The sequence below is a fragment of the Linepithema humile genome, chromosome 1 (assembly GCF_040581485.1).
Source record: "Linepithema humile isolate Giens D197 chromosome 1, Lhum_UNIL_v1.0, whole genome shotgun sequence".
Taxonomy (NCBI): domain Eukaryota; kingdom Metazoa; phylum Arthropoda; class Insecta; order Hymenoptera; family Formicidae; genus Linepithema; species Linepithema humile.
Genome location: NC_090128.1, coordinates 25,872,591 through 25,889,315, shown reverse-complemented (window position 1 = coordinate 25,889,315; position 16,725 = coordinate 25,872,591). Strand labels below are relative to the sequence as shown.

Below are 16,725 nucleotides of genomic sequence, written 5' to 3'. Positions count from 1 at the left end.
TGCGTTCATCCCAAAAACACAAAGCGAGTAAACGACGCGCGAACGCATTTCGCGCATCTCAAGCGTACCCTCTGTCCGTCCGGCCTCGCTCGATTAAAGCGATTCTTGTCGGATCCGGAGGTCGACGCGATTAATTTCACGTGCAGTAGATGAACAAATCTCGCACGGGCATTAAGTACAATACAGAAATCGAAATAATCCGCGCGTCGGTCGTTGTCGCACGTGTGACTAAATTCCATCGTGCGAAGCTACGCATCTAGATAGGGTGAAAATAAAAAGCCGAGCCTTGTCAAGCGATATCTGAATATTCATGATTATTATTTGAATATCACAAACTGCAAATCGGGGACAGGGTGCGCTCTTTGTCGCGTCTGAAACATTGACACAAAATGATTACCGTTCAACAGGAATATAATTTTAAGTATAATAGAGAGGAAATTACACGGGCACTGCACTGAACAGATAAAACACAATGCGCTATTGACAATCAGCAATTTGTATAAATTGCATTTATCACAATTATATAGAAATAACACTGTAGTGTCGCCTGAATAGAAAATTTACATGCGTTTTTGAACTATATTTGAAATTAAGCCCGCGTGTTGTTGCATGTTCAACACTGTCTTTGTTGTTGAATGAAATTCATGATAATCACTAGCTAAAGGTACATCGACCATTCCGGCACGTGTGACTAAATTTCCTTGAAGCTCGCGTCTTTGTAACTACTACATCAGGAACCAAAAGCAAAGTGTAGCCAAGCGAGGCTTGCATATTCATGATTAATTTTGAATATTACAAGCTGCAATTTGCGTTTGTGTGCGCGTGCTTTTTGCTAATTCCAGAATGCTAACGTAAACGTATTTCCGTAACAATAACTCTTGACTGCCATGATGATAATTTTAATAATAATAGATATAAATTTTATTTGTAGCTACATAAATAGTCGTGTAAATAATAAATATTTCCTGTTGTACGAAATCGATAAACCAAAGTTTGAATAAAATGCGTTCGAAAAGACGTTTGGGATTATTGACAGCTCGCGTTAACGTTTTCAAGATGGGTCATGAAAAAGTTAAGATATCGTACACATTGCTCGTCCAAAACTACGTACCTGGTTACTTCTCCCGAGACTCACGTAGTCTCTCAACACTATTCACGATAACCTTTATCTACCAGAAGCCATTTCGATAACCGGATCGAACTTGCACGGATGTTAGATACGATAGAGAAGTCGGAGTAATCCAAGCATCGGTAGTTTCCGCACGTGAAACAGTCGCGTAGTTGTATTAATATCGGGCGTACTTGTATTTCATGCCTGCTCGCAGCATATTGCAAATCGAAGCCTAGATTACGACAGAATGGCGAAATTGACATATTACATCGTGCAGAAGCTCGATTAATCAGTGTTATAATTACTGTTTGCAGTAATTATTAATTGCACGAAACATGTGTGCGCGCTTCTAAAATTCATATTCATATTGTATGATATCCTGCGATTCAATTAGGTGTCAATAGCGGCGTTGTAATACCAACTGGATTATATAATCAATACCTTTATTTAATATTTATCTCATAACAGAGGCAAGATAAAAATATATTTTTTTAGGGTAATTATGACATATTCGCAATTATTTCATATATTTTTATATAAATTAATTTATATAATTTGCGGAAACGTGAACGTAATATCAAATAGATGAATAATTCAAACTTTATTAGTAAAAGAACTGTCAAGTATTTCCCATTAAAAATATCATGAATAATTTACTGTAATTAGAATATTAAAATAATAATGAATTTAGATGTCTCGTGAAACAAATGCGCTCGATCTTAATGTCTTATTAATATCTAGTAATAATCTGGTTTCAACCGCACGCCGTATTCGCCAAGCACGTCCTGCAACGTGGTTAATTCCTTATCCACGTCCGCTAGCCGGATGGAACTCGTTGAACACAACGGAGAAATCGGAGTAATCCAGGCGCCCAGCGGTGTCGCATGTGGAGTCTCCCGCGTTCGTATACTTCAGTCCGCATACATGCACACAGACGGGTATATATCGCGTACCGAAATCGGAGTGTTATTAAGCACGGCTCGAATATTCATGATCGATATCCGGAGCTCTTTAATTAATGTCTGGGTAATATAGCTTGCAAGCAACTCGCTTGAAATATCCCCTACTTGTTTTAATCACAAAATCACGAGCATCGATCGTTTATCGTCGTACGCGGTTAAAAAATATTTAAAATATGTTAAATAAAACTTTATTCAAATAAGATGAGAAAATATTTTGGACTTTTGACAACTAGAATTAAAATTCAAAAGTGTATCAGGTATCACATACAAGTATATCATTTTTGAAATAGAGCTATTCCAATTTTTTCTCGCAAAAAATGTTTTCAACTTGGACAGCTTTATTTTAAAATTTGACATTTTACTATAATTTGGAATTTCCGTTGTATTTATCTGTTCAAAATTAAAACTGTATAGAAATATCAATCGTTTTTATCTATCAAATATCATCAATAACATGATTATTCCATCACAAATTGGAGAGAAATAAAGAGAAGTAATTTGAAAATGATAACTCAGTCTGCAACCAAATAAAAACGTGAATTCTAGCTACTTAAATAACGTATGAAACGTTACTTAGAAACTTCAAACTACCGTTACTTAAAAACTGTCGATAATCTCAAATCCACCGAACTAAAAACCGCTGGCATATGCCAGGGAATTTCCGTGTAACGCGATTAATGGCTCATCCACATCCGTTAACCGGATGGCGACCGGTGGAGGTACAACGGAGAAATCGGAGTAATCCGGAATAATAAGTCAGTCGCAGCCGCGCACGTGAATCTCGGCTCCACATCTCTGTGTGTGTGTGTGTGTGTGTGTGTGTAAGCGCGTTTGCCTGTGAACACGGACATGTATGGACACGGGTGCACCGCGATTACGTCGACGGCGGCATTATCGGAAAGTGCATTACTGACGCCTGCCCTCGCGCGGACCTCTATCCCTGTGCGCGAGATGCACTCAGCATGAGCGCGTTAAACGGCCCCTTACCTCCCGATCAAGGCTCGGCGATCGGCCCGGAAGGTATTATCGATGTTGCGACAACGAAGGATAGACAGCACGACCACGGGATGATTGCAGGAAAGTTTGTTATATGTAAGCGAAAGTTCTCATACTAAAACATTAATATTAGTGCAACCTAATGGTGCTTTCGTAACATAAATGCAAAGTTACTTTACGCATCTTTAATATATTTGCAAAGCTAATCGCAGCTGCTTCTGGGAAAATTAGTTAATTTACGGCAAAATAGATATAAGCAATTCAAAGATTCTAGTGGAATTATTATTCTCTTAAATAAATATTCTGTATCTCGTTAACAATCGATTTTTATAGCGAGATATGCATAAGTTTATCCTTTTAACGCGTATAATTTAAGTCTAGTAAAAGCATTATGCAATATGTAGTAAAATATGTCATAAAATTGCAAAATCTTAAAAAATCTTTTAAATCTTTTATAATGTAGGATATCTTGAAGAAAACTTTCCACTTCGTTTATGTCCCAAGCATTTGATTTATGCGAAAAATATCGAAACAGGTCAATTTTGTTTTCGAGAGAGATGTAGTAGATCCTCTTGAAAACAGAAGTGACCTGTTTCGGCATTTTTCGTACAAATCAGTCGGTTAGAAAATAAACGAGGTGGAAAGTTTCGCGTGTACGTGTTTTACTCCACAATTCAAAGACATAGATAAAGAAAGAAAATTTATGTACACAGATTTATATAATGAATGTTATTAAACGACATCACTCATTTCTGACAAAGTTATCTTTCGAGGTATATTTGCGATAGCGCAATCTCGAGGGGCTTATTTACCATAAACGAATTAGAAAATTATCGCAGATATCTTGAAAGGTGTACGAATTTCGCACGATGCTTCACACGAGGACGGTGTAATGGCCGTTTTTCGGATAAGATATAAAGCGGATGTAAGTGCGATACAAAAGAATCGGTAAAAGGGGATCTAAAGCGGTAGCTATCAGAAACGCAGATCGCCATTGCGTGCTAGATTTGCGCTACAGGTAACCACAATTGCAGGACTATGCTTATCGCGAATCTGCTGATACGCAATGCTTTGCCTTTTCTTCCCACACTTCTACTAAGTGCTAGAGCGACGTTGAAAGAAATTCTAAAAAATTCGAATTACCTCTACGAGAAACAATTATTACAATTTTACTTTTATTTTTTAATCAATCCTATCGTCATTTGTTTTCTGTTTCCTTTTTGCTCGGGTCTTACTACTGTCATTTTACGATCAAATAATGTAATATTTTATATAAATATCTTAATAATAGAGTCTCTAATGCAATCTTTTAAAAAGAAGTCTTAAAAAAATCTGCTAATTTGTTACAAGCTCTTAATATTTGCTCCTAAATATTTTGACACTTAGGTTGCAATAACGGACAAAGGGAAATTGAAAAACTCTCACTTATCGCAAACATACTTATTGGTATGGAACACCCAAGGCAAAACGAAGACAAGAAGCAGCGATCGTTCGAGTCGATTTCATTTTGCCAGTACATCCTGGCACGAAGGTAAAAGCATCGCGTTTCCAAGAGTCGAACTCGTGATTGGCAGATCGACGTAAGCCGCGTTCGTGTCGGGGCCGCCCTCGCTCGCGCGGAACACGATAAAGCGTAACTTTATGACAAGGTCTTGGTACACCATTCACGTGAAACTGCAGCTCGCAAATGGCTTGAACTTTGCAAGACGCGTTCGAATGTCTCTATGATGGGAGCCGCGATGAATTCCTTATAAGGACCATTTACTTGCGTGCAAGTATTTTTTTCAAGAAAGATTTCAACTCAATTTGCGCCGCACCTTTGTCGATAAAACAAATCATATTGCTTGCAAAATGTTATTCAGCAATTTAAAAAAAAAATCAGCTAAAAGAGTAGCGTGTTATCGAAAAATATTTTAACATATTCAATTTTTTTAAACACTGTTATATTAAAAGTTTAATACAGAAATAGTTTTAACGTTATCATAACATTTTTTAAATAAAGTTTACGGGTAATTTTGCAGATATTTTGTAGAATACGCATTACGCGTGCTAGATTACTATTAAAATATTAATTTTTAACATTCTAATGAAATTTTTACGCAAACTTTCGAATGTTTTTGTAATAAAGTGGTTCCATAATAATACCTTGTTTGGAATAATATTTGTACAATGTTAAAATCGAGAGATTATACCTCCGTGCGAGATTATTACCGCGTTCATGGGTGATAACAATGCTACGTGTAATTTGACTCTTTTCCGTGCGCCAGATTCTTGTACAGATTTTCGCAGGGAAGAATCGCAATTTCCATTTACTGCTTATTGCTTATCGATCGCGTACCGTTACCAATTCCCGCCAAAATCATTGTGATTTTGCGTGTCCGGCTTGCATTACGAAGCGTCGTACATCGTTATCGCCGATAACAGTTGTCCGCTTCTATTACTGATCTACTACGTGCTATCCTTACTTACATGCGATACATTTTACAAGATTTACGACCGCCCGATTTCCTATCATTAGTGTTAATTATTCAATTGCTTCAATAAAACTTTAATTATTTAACAAAAATGCCTAAACAATTAATGTGTCGGTAAAATTATCATATGTTTTGTTATAAAAATACGTTAATTATATTTGTATATAACAAATTATTATTACATTATTTTTTAACATAATGCGTATTCTAAAAAACAGCACAGTTTATTTTGCAACATTATTTATCCATTATGTCAATCATTTTGTTTTTCCATAAGCAAAGTTTCATTGAGAGAAAATCTAAAAATGGAACTCTCATTTTATAGTCCCGTGAAATTTTCTCATACGTATGGTGAAAGCAAGAGAACCGCATTTACTCACAACGAAAGCGGTGGCCGATTAATCTAGCGCTTGTTCCCTTCCAGTCATGAAAGACCTTAATAACGGAGGTGCGCTCAGTTGCCTACGAGAGACCGGCGTAAGAATAACGATCATTGCATTCGGGGTTGGCATGCCCATTATGTAGGTAATAGTAGCGCCAGAAAGAAGTCTGAGACCAGCCCAGCGTTTTTTTTTTTTTTTTTTTGTGAAATGTGCTCTCTTACGAATCCCTGATTTAGTGTATTTATTTTAAGATCGGAATCGCATAATCACGTCTATTTTTCGATACTGTCGGATATTGCGTATCCGTGTTACATTCAAAAATTAGTAGACCAGTAATACGTTCCGTGTACAAATTTAATTGCACAACACAATGTAATTTCAAGTCTGAAATGGACGCAGATATTTATTATTGATAAATATGAAAACAATTAGAATAAAATTGACGTATTACAAAAATCGGTATAATTTCAGTCGCAAACGCACATTTCTGTTTGTTTTATTCGTTGCAATTTTATTTTACTTATATCTCTTTCCTTCAAGCGCCGCGGAACTAGGTGGGGTGGGGGGGAGGAGGGGGAAGCAGAGGGGGCGACCGCCCACCCAAAGATAATTCATACTCGTTCAATTGAAGTACACTATATAACAAAGAAAATTAAGCGCATTGAGTTAATTAGAACAAAATATTTTTTGCACATAATACATTCATTATTTATATATATATAATAAATGTATCATGTATCTCCTTTATAAATTTTGCCCCATCAGATGAAAAATACTTCCGCGGTACCTGCTTTCCTTAACTTTCTTTTTTTCCGCGCTATTTATCTTAATGTACGATAAATAAGCATTCTACGAAAAACTTGCGGGATAATCGCGCTCAGATTTCTCTACAGTAGCGTTCTACAATGCGCTCGCATCTCCGTTGGCGGTATTGGTTAGAAAATTGCGGTTATATGCGCTTCGGAGTTTCCTCGTATCACGACTTAATGCAATTCATAGAGTTTAGATCGGAGCGAACTCCGTTCGTTAGAATTCTTTTCGCGTGGCGTGCAAACATCGCGGCTGTTGAAAGTATCCACTTGCATTTATACACACGAGATTTTTCGCTCAAATTCCTCTCAGAGTTACATGAATGTGGTGAAAATCTAAATTAAAAATCGCTAAATTATAAAATTTATGCGGAATGGTGAATGTAGGGCGGAGCTGATGGTCGCGCGCTATGCCATAAATCGCGTTAATTGTGGAATGATAAAACGACGGCATAACCATATTAAAGGCGCCGCATAACGCATATTATGTCAGGGGCGGAACTGATTGTGAGTAACAAGATCATGTTTCATCTCCAACTGACAGCCTTTCTTGGGAGAAATGCGCTGCGTTACGTGAAGCGTGGTAAAGAATGCCGCAATACGTGCGTGATATATGCGACATAATATGTACCTCTGAATGAAAAAAGTTGTCGTTTATTTCATGAAGCAGACGCATTTGTAGTTATTACTCTTGGGACCGTGTTCATAACGGGATAATAAAGTGAGCGAGGAAAAAGGCACCTATAAACCGGCATGATATGCATCTCGTATACCTCATTAACGTTGATAACATTCGCTGTTACGCGAAATGATAAAGACTTAGTAAGGCCGACGGTAAGAGGGAAGAGGGGAGGGATGCAGTGGAGCTGAAATTTACTGCCACATCGAAAACGGTGCATGTGCCGATAGATGAGACATTCAGTATTCGGCGATAACAGCCAGTGTCTGTTCCCTTATGATAGCCCGTGTTATGAGCAAATGATACAGATACCTACATATCAACGCTTACACGAAGACTGTAATGTCAGCCGCAAATTTGTGAATCAATTAACTGTCAAGTGAATTAATCAAATGATAGAACACGATGAAAACCCTACATTCATTGTTAGCTCATACCAGTTAAATAAAAATGCAATGTGAGAAAATCGATGAGAAAAGAATATATTTAGCGCTCTATTTGAATTAAAGTTGCCTGTAAAAAGAGATAACGTAATCTCTCGGAAGCCAATTAATCAACTCAGTGAGACAAAAACTAGAGACGATTAATTCGCACTGACATTAAAATTAAGAAATTCACAAAAAAAATGAAATTACTCAGTTTGGCTTCTGAGAGATTCGTGCAATATAGCTTTTGAGTTAAACGTACATGTTGTGTGAGCGAGCTTTTCTCGTTCTTTCATTCCGCGCTCAAGTATGCGAGCATTCTTTACTCGCTCGCTTGCACGAGCTCGCGAACACTCTCGCGTGTTTGAGAGCTCCCTGCGGACGGACGGCGCACGAAACCGGCGAAGGCAAAAAGTTTCGGAACCGAAAGAATTCTCGCGGAAGGCGGAATCTTGCGGAACGAGAGGCGGGGCGGAACTTACCGGCCGCAAAACGTCACGCGTGATTCGTAATGAAAAGCACTAAAAACGACTTGTACTGTCGAAGCCGCCGCCACCGCCATCATCGGGGCGTCGTCGCCGTATCCGTCGGTTGTACCATCGATCTTGGTTAATTATGCAAGCTACGGTCGCGACCTTTAATGGCTTTAATAACGGAGGTGCACGCTGCGGGATGCAAAAGGCCGGCATAAATCGCAAGAATAATTCCTCCTCCCCCGCCGTTCAAACCCATCGCCCTTCCCCGTGCGCGTTGCACTGACATTTCCATTACGTAATAACGGCCAGGTAACGCTCGCGCAATTTTGTTGTCACCAAAACTAATAAGAATGCAGCGCCTTAATTATTAAAAGTAATGAGACTGCGGTTGGCTGGCCGTCGCAGCGGTCGTGCGCGATAGCCGATAGATCATCCGCAATCTCCGTTCTCCTCGTGCGGTCTAGGCCAAGGGACGCGCTTATCTGAATTTCCCGGTAAAGGATATCGCGTGTGCCTCAAGAAATTCGACCACGAATCGTAATGGGGTTAACGAGAACTAATTCCGAGGCAAATGTGTGCCGAGATTTCAGCGTCCATATCGCGGCAATCCTCTTCGGTTTTCGCTATTTCAAAGTAATTTGGTTCCTCGTTTGAGAGACTGATATAAATGGAAATGTAATCGCTTTCAGAGAACGGACTTCACTTCAATGAGTCACAACGGACAAAGACATTGTTACGCGTGTACACAAGTTACTTCTCAATATTTTTGTTTTATTTCTGGAATCCTTCTTCACTCTACAATGACAAAGCTATTCTATTAAACTTTTTCGATTATATTAATATACCGAAGGTTAACTGGCAGACATAATATTTGGCGGCATCCGCTTTAATTGCATCCGCTCTTTTGTATTGATCTACAATATCTCTTCTTCTTAACCAAGATTTTGAAGTTTGCGCACTTCGGTGATTAATCGTCTGGCGCGATTAATATTTATGACAGTGATAAAGAAAGTTTTTGTTTGATCTAGCCGATTGGATTGCGATATTTTTATCGTTTAATATTCTTCGTCATAGTTAACCTTACTATTAAGTAAGCTCTGTGCCTATAGTTAGTGTCTCTTAACACTAAAAATATCTGCGGCCGTGTACGTATGAGCGCACATAATCAATAATTACATACGTTTTATATTTACGCTGGCATTACACCGCGGCGTAGAAATCTCGCGTGTCTGGCGCACGTATATTACCGGAATAAAATTAATCGTTAACCTAAAGACCTCTCGCTTGGAATTCGATTTAATTAAATTTCGACTTTAAAATCGGCAATTATCGAGTTAATTATACCGATTAATTTGCGACGTATTTGCATACAACAGAAAATATAGAATAAATACTGATAATTTCAAATACGCGTTTATATATTTAACTGCTGTCGATTCAAATCTACCATTTATAAAGTACTCAATTAATTCCCGAAATCCTGCATATACATACAATTAATTCGGAAATTTTATTTATTCATCCAGCAAATAATTATGCTTTAATGCAAAGCATAAAACTAATAAAGTAATATATTAAAATATAAATCAACAAATAAACAATCGATAAATGAAAAGATTAAAAGAGTTCAAAATAGTGTAGAAAATTGTAATCATTAATAATTCATCGTTCGCGAGTTCATCGTGACATGTCGTTCCTTTAGGATTTTTACTCGTAGGAACAAAATACACATATCTTGTTCTAGCTCAATGGATTTACAGCTCAATGGCTTGTTATCTGAATTCCCAAGAGCATCGCGTGTCTCGCAGATAAGCCCACAGCGAATCTGTAATAGGGACGATGGGAACTGTGTTCCGCCGAAGTACCGAGACACCGCGGTCGTCGTCGTCCACGAGGCACCGTTGTCGTCAGATCCGCCGTCGACGCGTTTATCTAAAATCTTAGTTAATCGTCGACATTCGTAATCGCGAGTCTACGCCGCGACAAGACGAAAAGGACAACGAGTGGCAATAAAGACGGCGAGGAACGACGTCTTTGTCGTCGATGTCGGCTGTATTCCACTTATATCTTCGATCTCGATTATTCGCGACGGCCGTTACAGCCTCATTGTTTACATTCATAACTGGGAGCACACTCGCGGAGCAAAGCACGGCGCATGGTGTCGAAGATAATGAAGCCGACGTCTTTATCGCGATCGTCGCCGAGCTTGTCGAAATGATTTCATTTATCCCTCAAATCGGTTAATTTTTTCTCCACGCTGTGATTCTAGTGGAAATCTCCGAAATATGGTCAGCCCCTGTCTTCAACTTTTAACCATATATTTAATATATGCGCAGCAAAAAATATCATTTTTGCTCTTCTCTAAAATTTTTTATATCCACGCTTTATAGAAAGTGATTTTCTGTACATTTTCAAATAAAAAAAAAACATGTACAACAACATACAGTAATTAAAGCAATGCTGAAGAACAATGTTGAAAACAGTAAAGCAATAACAATGTTGCAATGTGATGTTGGAATATTAACAAGCATTGTACTGCCCTCCCACTAGGGATTAATCGTAATTATATTGAAACATTGCTATTCAGTTATTACACACGACGTTATCAATACTGCATATCGCAGACCAGAAAACTAATTGTATGGAATTAATATATCATGCAGATATACTGTGACAATACACTTGATCAGTTTTAAATGCAATATTTGTTTTTTGCTATAATCAATTGTTTTTGTCTTTATAACTAATTCCATATTATATAATTTTAATTATATTAAAATGAAAAAAAACGATATTTTAATGAGTCAATATTTTAAATGTAATACGCTTTCCGTCATAAAATCAGTGAATTTTGTTTGTCTTTATAAGGGCTCTCTGTATTATTGATAATAATAAGGGCCCTCTGTATTATTAATAATAATGCTTTCTCCTTTTCGAAGAATAAGAGTTATTTACAAAATATCTGAAACATCCAGCAATTACAAGATCTGACGAAACATAAGATTCATCATAAGTTTACTGTTTGAGCAATTCAAGAGACAAACTAGTGGAAGACGGCGTCTAAATGTGCAAACGGGACTGAGAAAAAGCAGAGGCAAAGAGAGCGAGAGAGAAACGACAAGCATCATCTTATGCATGAATAATATATGCACTTGCGAAGAGACTGTGAAACAACTCATGCTATTGTAATCGTACTTGCAACAATTCCGCAGTAACTCTCGCGCCGTAGATCCGTTCGCTAAGGCTAAGAGGTCGACGTTTAATGAGTTCGTGTGTCTCACCCTCGTCCTTATCTTCCTCATTTTCCGAGATGTTCCGCCACGCTGCACCCGACATTCGCGACCTTATGGTTCATTGCTCATGTGTATATATGTGTGTGTATGCGGTGTATGTGTGTAAGTACTTTCGGATATCTATTAGCATTTAGCAAAAAGACCGGATTCGTACTTGTGCAAGATCCATTTAGTGCCACGGCGAGCTTATGTTAAACGTTGACATCGTGGAGATGCAGTAAAGATATCAACGGTATTATAATTCATAATATAATTCACAATATATTATTCCGCTTTTTAGAACTCAAAGAGAGTTTATAATAAATTCAAAGTTTATTGCACATAAAATATTTTTGATAAACTACTTTTAAAATAGAATGCTGACTTGTACGGCGCACGCGATAGCATTTTCCGTTTTTGCAAAAATGCCATGTAAAAAGCTTCGAAATTATACGTAAACAAGGCAAACCTCGAAAGGAATTACAAGTCGATATCAGCATTAAATGGCTCGCAGCAATCATCCGTCGTAGATTGCGTCCACGAAATTGCTGCGCTCGCATTTGCGCGATAATGACTGCCATCAAGCGATAGAGCCTTTATGCCGTGCAACAAATATTGTTTTCGTTGGACGGAACACATTCGTGTCGTGGAAACGTTAGTAGACAAAACAGGAAGTTCTTTCTCGGCGGCTCCAATGGGAAATACGCCTCTTTCGGCGTCGTCGACCATTAGGAATAAACGCAACACAACGGGACTAAAGAAACGCTGATAGCGATTTTAAGCGTCATTGTGTGCCGTCGTCGTTTAATTGAAGTGCTTTGTGTTTCTCGCGCTCCGTATCCGTCCGCCGCTTACCTAAATACCGGAAGTGGTTGTCTCGGGAGTGTCGACACACTCGCACACTCGACTATCCGCCACGAGCTAACACAGAGAGAGAGACAAGAAATGTACGGATGAAAGGAGGATTAGCGGCCTTGCTTCTCAGCCAGAAAGAAGAACGAGAAGCACGTAAAATAGACAAATTAGATACCAGGAAGTGCATCAGTCAGAGTCAAGCCAGTCTCTAATTCAAAGAAATACATATTGCTGTCAGACAACGGAAAATCTAGAAAAACCGCAGAGTAATCTATCTACTTTTTCTAAAGCTCTACAAAATGTATATGATAAATAGTTCCATATACGTCAGAAATTACACTAAAAACTCATCTATTAACATAAAAAGTACTTTCACCTTAATTTCAAAATTATTTAATCGAACAAAAATGAAGACGATTAAATAGTTGAAAATCTAAATTTTTTGGAAGATCCAATTCTTTTCAACCAATCGGCGATTTATTTTATCGCAATATGATAATATTAGCAATTTCCGAAATTATTTACCAGTCCACTAGATTCTCCCCTTCTATAATTTCAAATAAAAATAGTTTTTTATGTTGCAAAAATAACAATTTATTTTATATTTGAAAAACAAATGCAAGGGAAGAATTTTCTCATGAAAATGTTCCACTGGAACGTCAGAGAAATTCACTTAACTTCCGGGAACTTGATCTCTTTATAGCTGCCTCGAACACTCGCAATGTCATTCTCTTTGCATCGTTTCAGAGAGTCCCAGCCCAGCAAAAACCTCAACTTATTCGATTAAACCTACCTCCACCTATACTCGCATAAAGTTCAATGGCCGTAAACGACGTCGGGTTTCACTAGTGAGTCGTCTCGCGTCGTTCTGCCATTCTCACATTCACGCGAGCAAAGTTAACTCATACAGTGAAATGAAGCAAATAAAATTAATAAAGAGAATAGCATGAGAATATCATATAGAACTGAGACAATAGTTATAAATACCTGCAATAGAAGATAGCTTTCAAACAAATGAAATAGAAATGAAGAAATCATCTATAAATGTCGATATTTGTACAATCGTATAATCGAAATAAAATTAATTAAAATAAACGCTGATATCTATACCGATATACTGCTATCTAATGAAAATTGTATTGTAATTATATCTAATAAGCAACATTAGCAATATCGGCAGATTAATAACAAATTTGATTAAAGTGTCATCTGTGATTTTACGTGGTTTAATGAATTTTGTCAATCTGTCAATATCGCTGACATTTAGCTGTATACGATATTTTACGCAATATATATGATAATTGGATTATTTCGTCGTATTCAACTTAAAAAATTTTGACATTATCTACCCCCTTTTTACGGGCTGTTTGCGCAACATAAATTGGAGGTCCCATAAGCGCGGGCTGAATAGACATGCACAGCCAAGGGGTTAAAGCGACCGCGTATTCCCCACCGTCGTCATAACCCACATAAAGGGCATCACACCGAGAGGTAGGAAGGGGGCTGGGGGGTGCCCAATGACGTCAGATTCGCGCACAAGCTTACACAGATGCGTCGATAGCCTATCCCGTCGGATGCTGCGTTCCCCGTTTTCTCGTCGACTTCATTACCGTGTGCTTTACAGAAAGGCCGCCTCTGTACGCGTTTACGTTTATTTAAATCCGTTCATCTGTATATTTACAAATTCCGGGAGATCATGACGGATTCGATGCGCGATCCCCCGTGGCATCCGGGAAATTTATGCGCGACCCATGCGAGAAAGCGGGATTACATTCCGAGATGGAGAGTACGAAAGCGAACTCCGAACACTCCGTCTAAACATATAAAAAAAGATAGTGCAGGAATGAAAAATCAAATAAGATACGACAAAGAGAGATGACGATGCCATTTTCCAATGAAACACTAAAATACATAATTATATTGATAGCGTTGAAAGGTCAGAATTAATGAAATGCTAAAAGCGGCCGAATTAATGCGAACCGAATGAAATCGATGGAAAAGGTCAGAATTGTGCATAACGTGCGTGGGCATCGTTTATAGACCGTTTATCCTGACATCGTTCGCATATTAACTGGAGCGCATTAACTCCTTTTTAGAGGTTCTTTAGCTCGCGGGCTTATGAATTAAATTATGCACATTGTTTATTAAATCACGCATAATATTGACGACAGAATGAACAAGCGACACATATACTGTTTCATTCAATTAAATAACGTTTTAAACCCCATGTAAACCCATGATATAAAATAAATGTCTTATAAGCATCTTAATGAATTATTAAAGCAAAAATATACAGCATGCATGAAAATTGTGCAGGTTTACGCAACGTCCGCAGCGTAAAATTCTATTTACATATATTATACATATATTAATGAACAAATATGCTGCATATTTTATTACAGTTCCTGTGCGTTTACATTATTTTCAACATTATCGATTTATTATGTTTAGAAATGTTTCCATCGTGCCGATTTAAAGTGTTTTGCGATATTTCAAAAGTATCGTCGCTTGCGTTACACGTTTGATACCGCGTAATCATTATGTCTGTCATCGGATTGAGACGGAAAAAGTAGTCCGTTCGCCAAAATCGAATTGACGTGAATAAAACCACAGATGACACTTTTTTTCGAGCACGTCCTCGAGTCAGCAGTGCTCGTGATCGACGGTCGTCAGAATTTCTCTCGCGTGTACGGTTTTTAGCGATCCCGCCTACGTGTGCGATTGATTGCGGCGCCGTCGGTGATTTGCAAGATTTTTGTGTATCGGCAAAAGCTCGACGACGCGGAAGAAGTTTGCGCACGCAGAAGGAACGGGAGGATGATGAGCGAGGACGCGGTTCGTTCTACGGACAGTGACAAATGGATCCCGAGGTCTATCATGCCGTGTCCCATCGTCAAATGTATCTCGCGGCATTGCGATCGGATGGATGGATCTGCTCGGATCGGACGCGACCTATTTCGAATTCTTTTGGCGGTTTTTTTTCACCCACATTATCTTCTACACAAACGATCCACCACGTCGTCGATGAACCTCTCAAGATTATTACGCGCGTTATTTATTATCGTCTATCATACAAAAATAATATCTTCCGCGTGGATATAAGCTATTATGTGCGTGTCTTCGTGTGCGGCGGCGAGCAATTATCCGGGAAAAGAGCAGCGGTATGCGCGCATCCCGACAATGCTGACGTTGAGAAATGATCGAACGATTCTCCAAATGTCGCGATTTATCTTTGCGGACCCATAAAAGATCCTTTGAAAGACTTCGCATACTATGAATTCGCAAACGTGGCCGCATTTACATACGTAAGAATTATGTGCTGCACCCGACACGCATATTAAATATTAAGAAACGAATTTGTAAGAAATAAAAAAAAAATTTATCTGCAACATTTAATGGTATAGTTTTCAGGTTAATTTGCACAGCTGTTCGCATTAATTATGATATTTCCCTTACGTCATTAGTCTATCGGATAAATGCGCGGTTAAAAGCCAATAAGTTTTATCAGATTCAAAAGCGTGCATAAATAATTATTATCGAGGGAATGAACAGGCGAGAGAGACGGGAAAAACGTGATAGAGAGAAAGAGAAAGGGAGAAATATACGAGGACCAAAGTTTCTAACTGTGATATCGATAAAAAGGAAACACGCGGCGCTGACCGGAAGGGCGCACTCGCATACGTACGACTTCCTGACTCTCCCGCAACGGTGAATCGGCGCCGAAATTAGCGTAAATCATACTGAAAAACGTAACCGCTCGTGCAACCGGCTCTCTCCTGGATTATATATCGCGTCCGGCAACCGGATAGTATATAAAGCTACTTTTTCGTCCATCGCTCGCTCGCTTACCATGAATAATTCATAACCGATTCCTTGCGCAAACGCTGGATATTTGGCAAAGAATGATTGGCCACCGGGATTGAGTACGGCGCGATAAAAATAGGAAGAAGATGCGAAAAGTCAGGATACAATCGATCGATCGCGGGGAGAGGAGACGGTACTGATACGACGTCTCGTAGTCGATAACTTCTTAATTGCGAGAAGAGACTCTTACAAAAGCCTCGAGACTTCCGCCTTTCAAAGACACCAGCCACTCGACATAGTCGACAATGTCGACGAAGTTGCTGGCAGTTGTTTGACATTAGCTTGAAAATAAATTGCACGGAACGCTGCTAATTCAAATGCCGAGGAACGAGGTCGACGGAAAGCGTCGTCAAAAATGTTTGCTCCTCTGAGATATTTGCAAAAATGGGACGCTCCTCATGCATTTATTATCGATATTT

General features: G+C 38.6%; 1 protein-coding gene across 7 annotated transcripts in view; it reads left to right on the top strand.

Annotated features, from left to right (window-relative positions):
- The window catches only part of Rdl (Resistant to dieldrin), an 81,206-nt gene that overhangs the window by 15,976 nt on the left and 48,505 nt on the right, over positions 1-16,725 (top strand). The window lies entirely within an intron of this gene.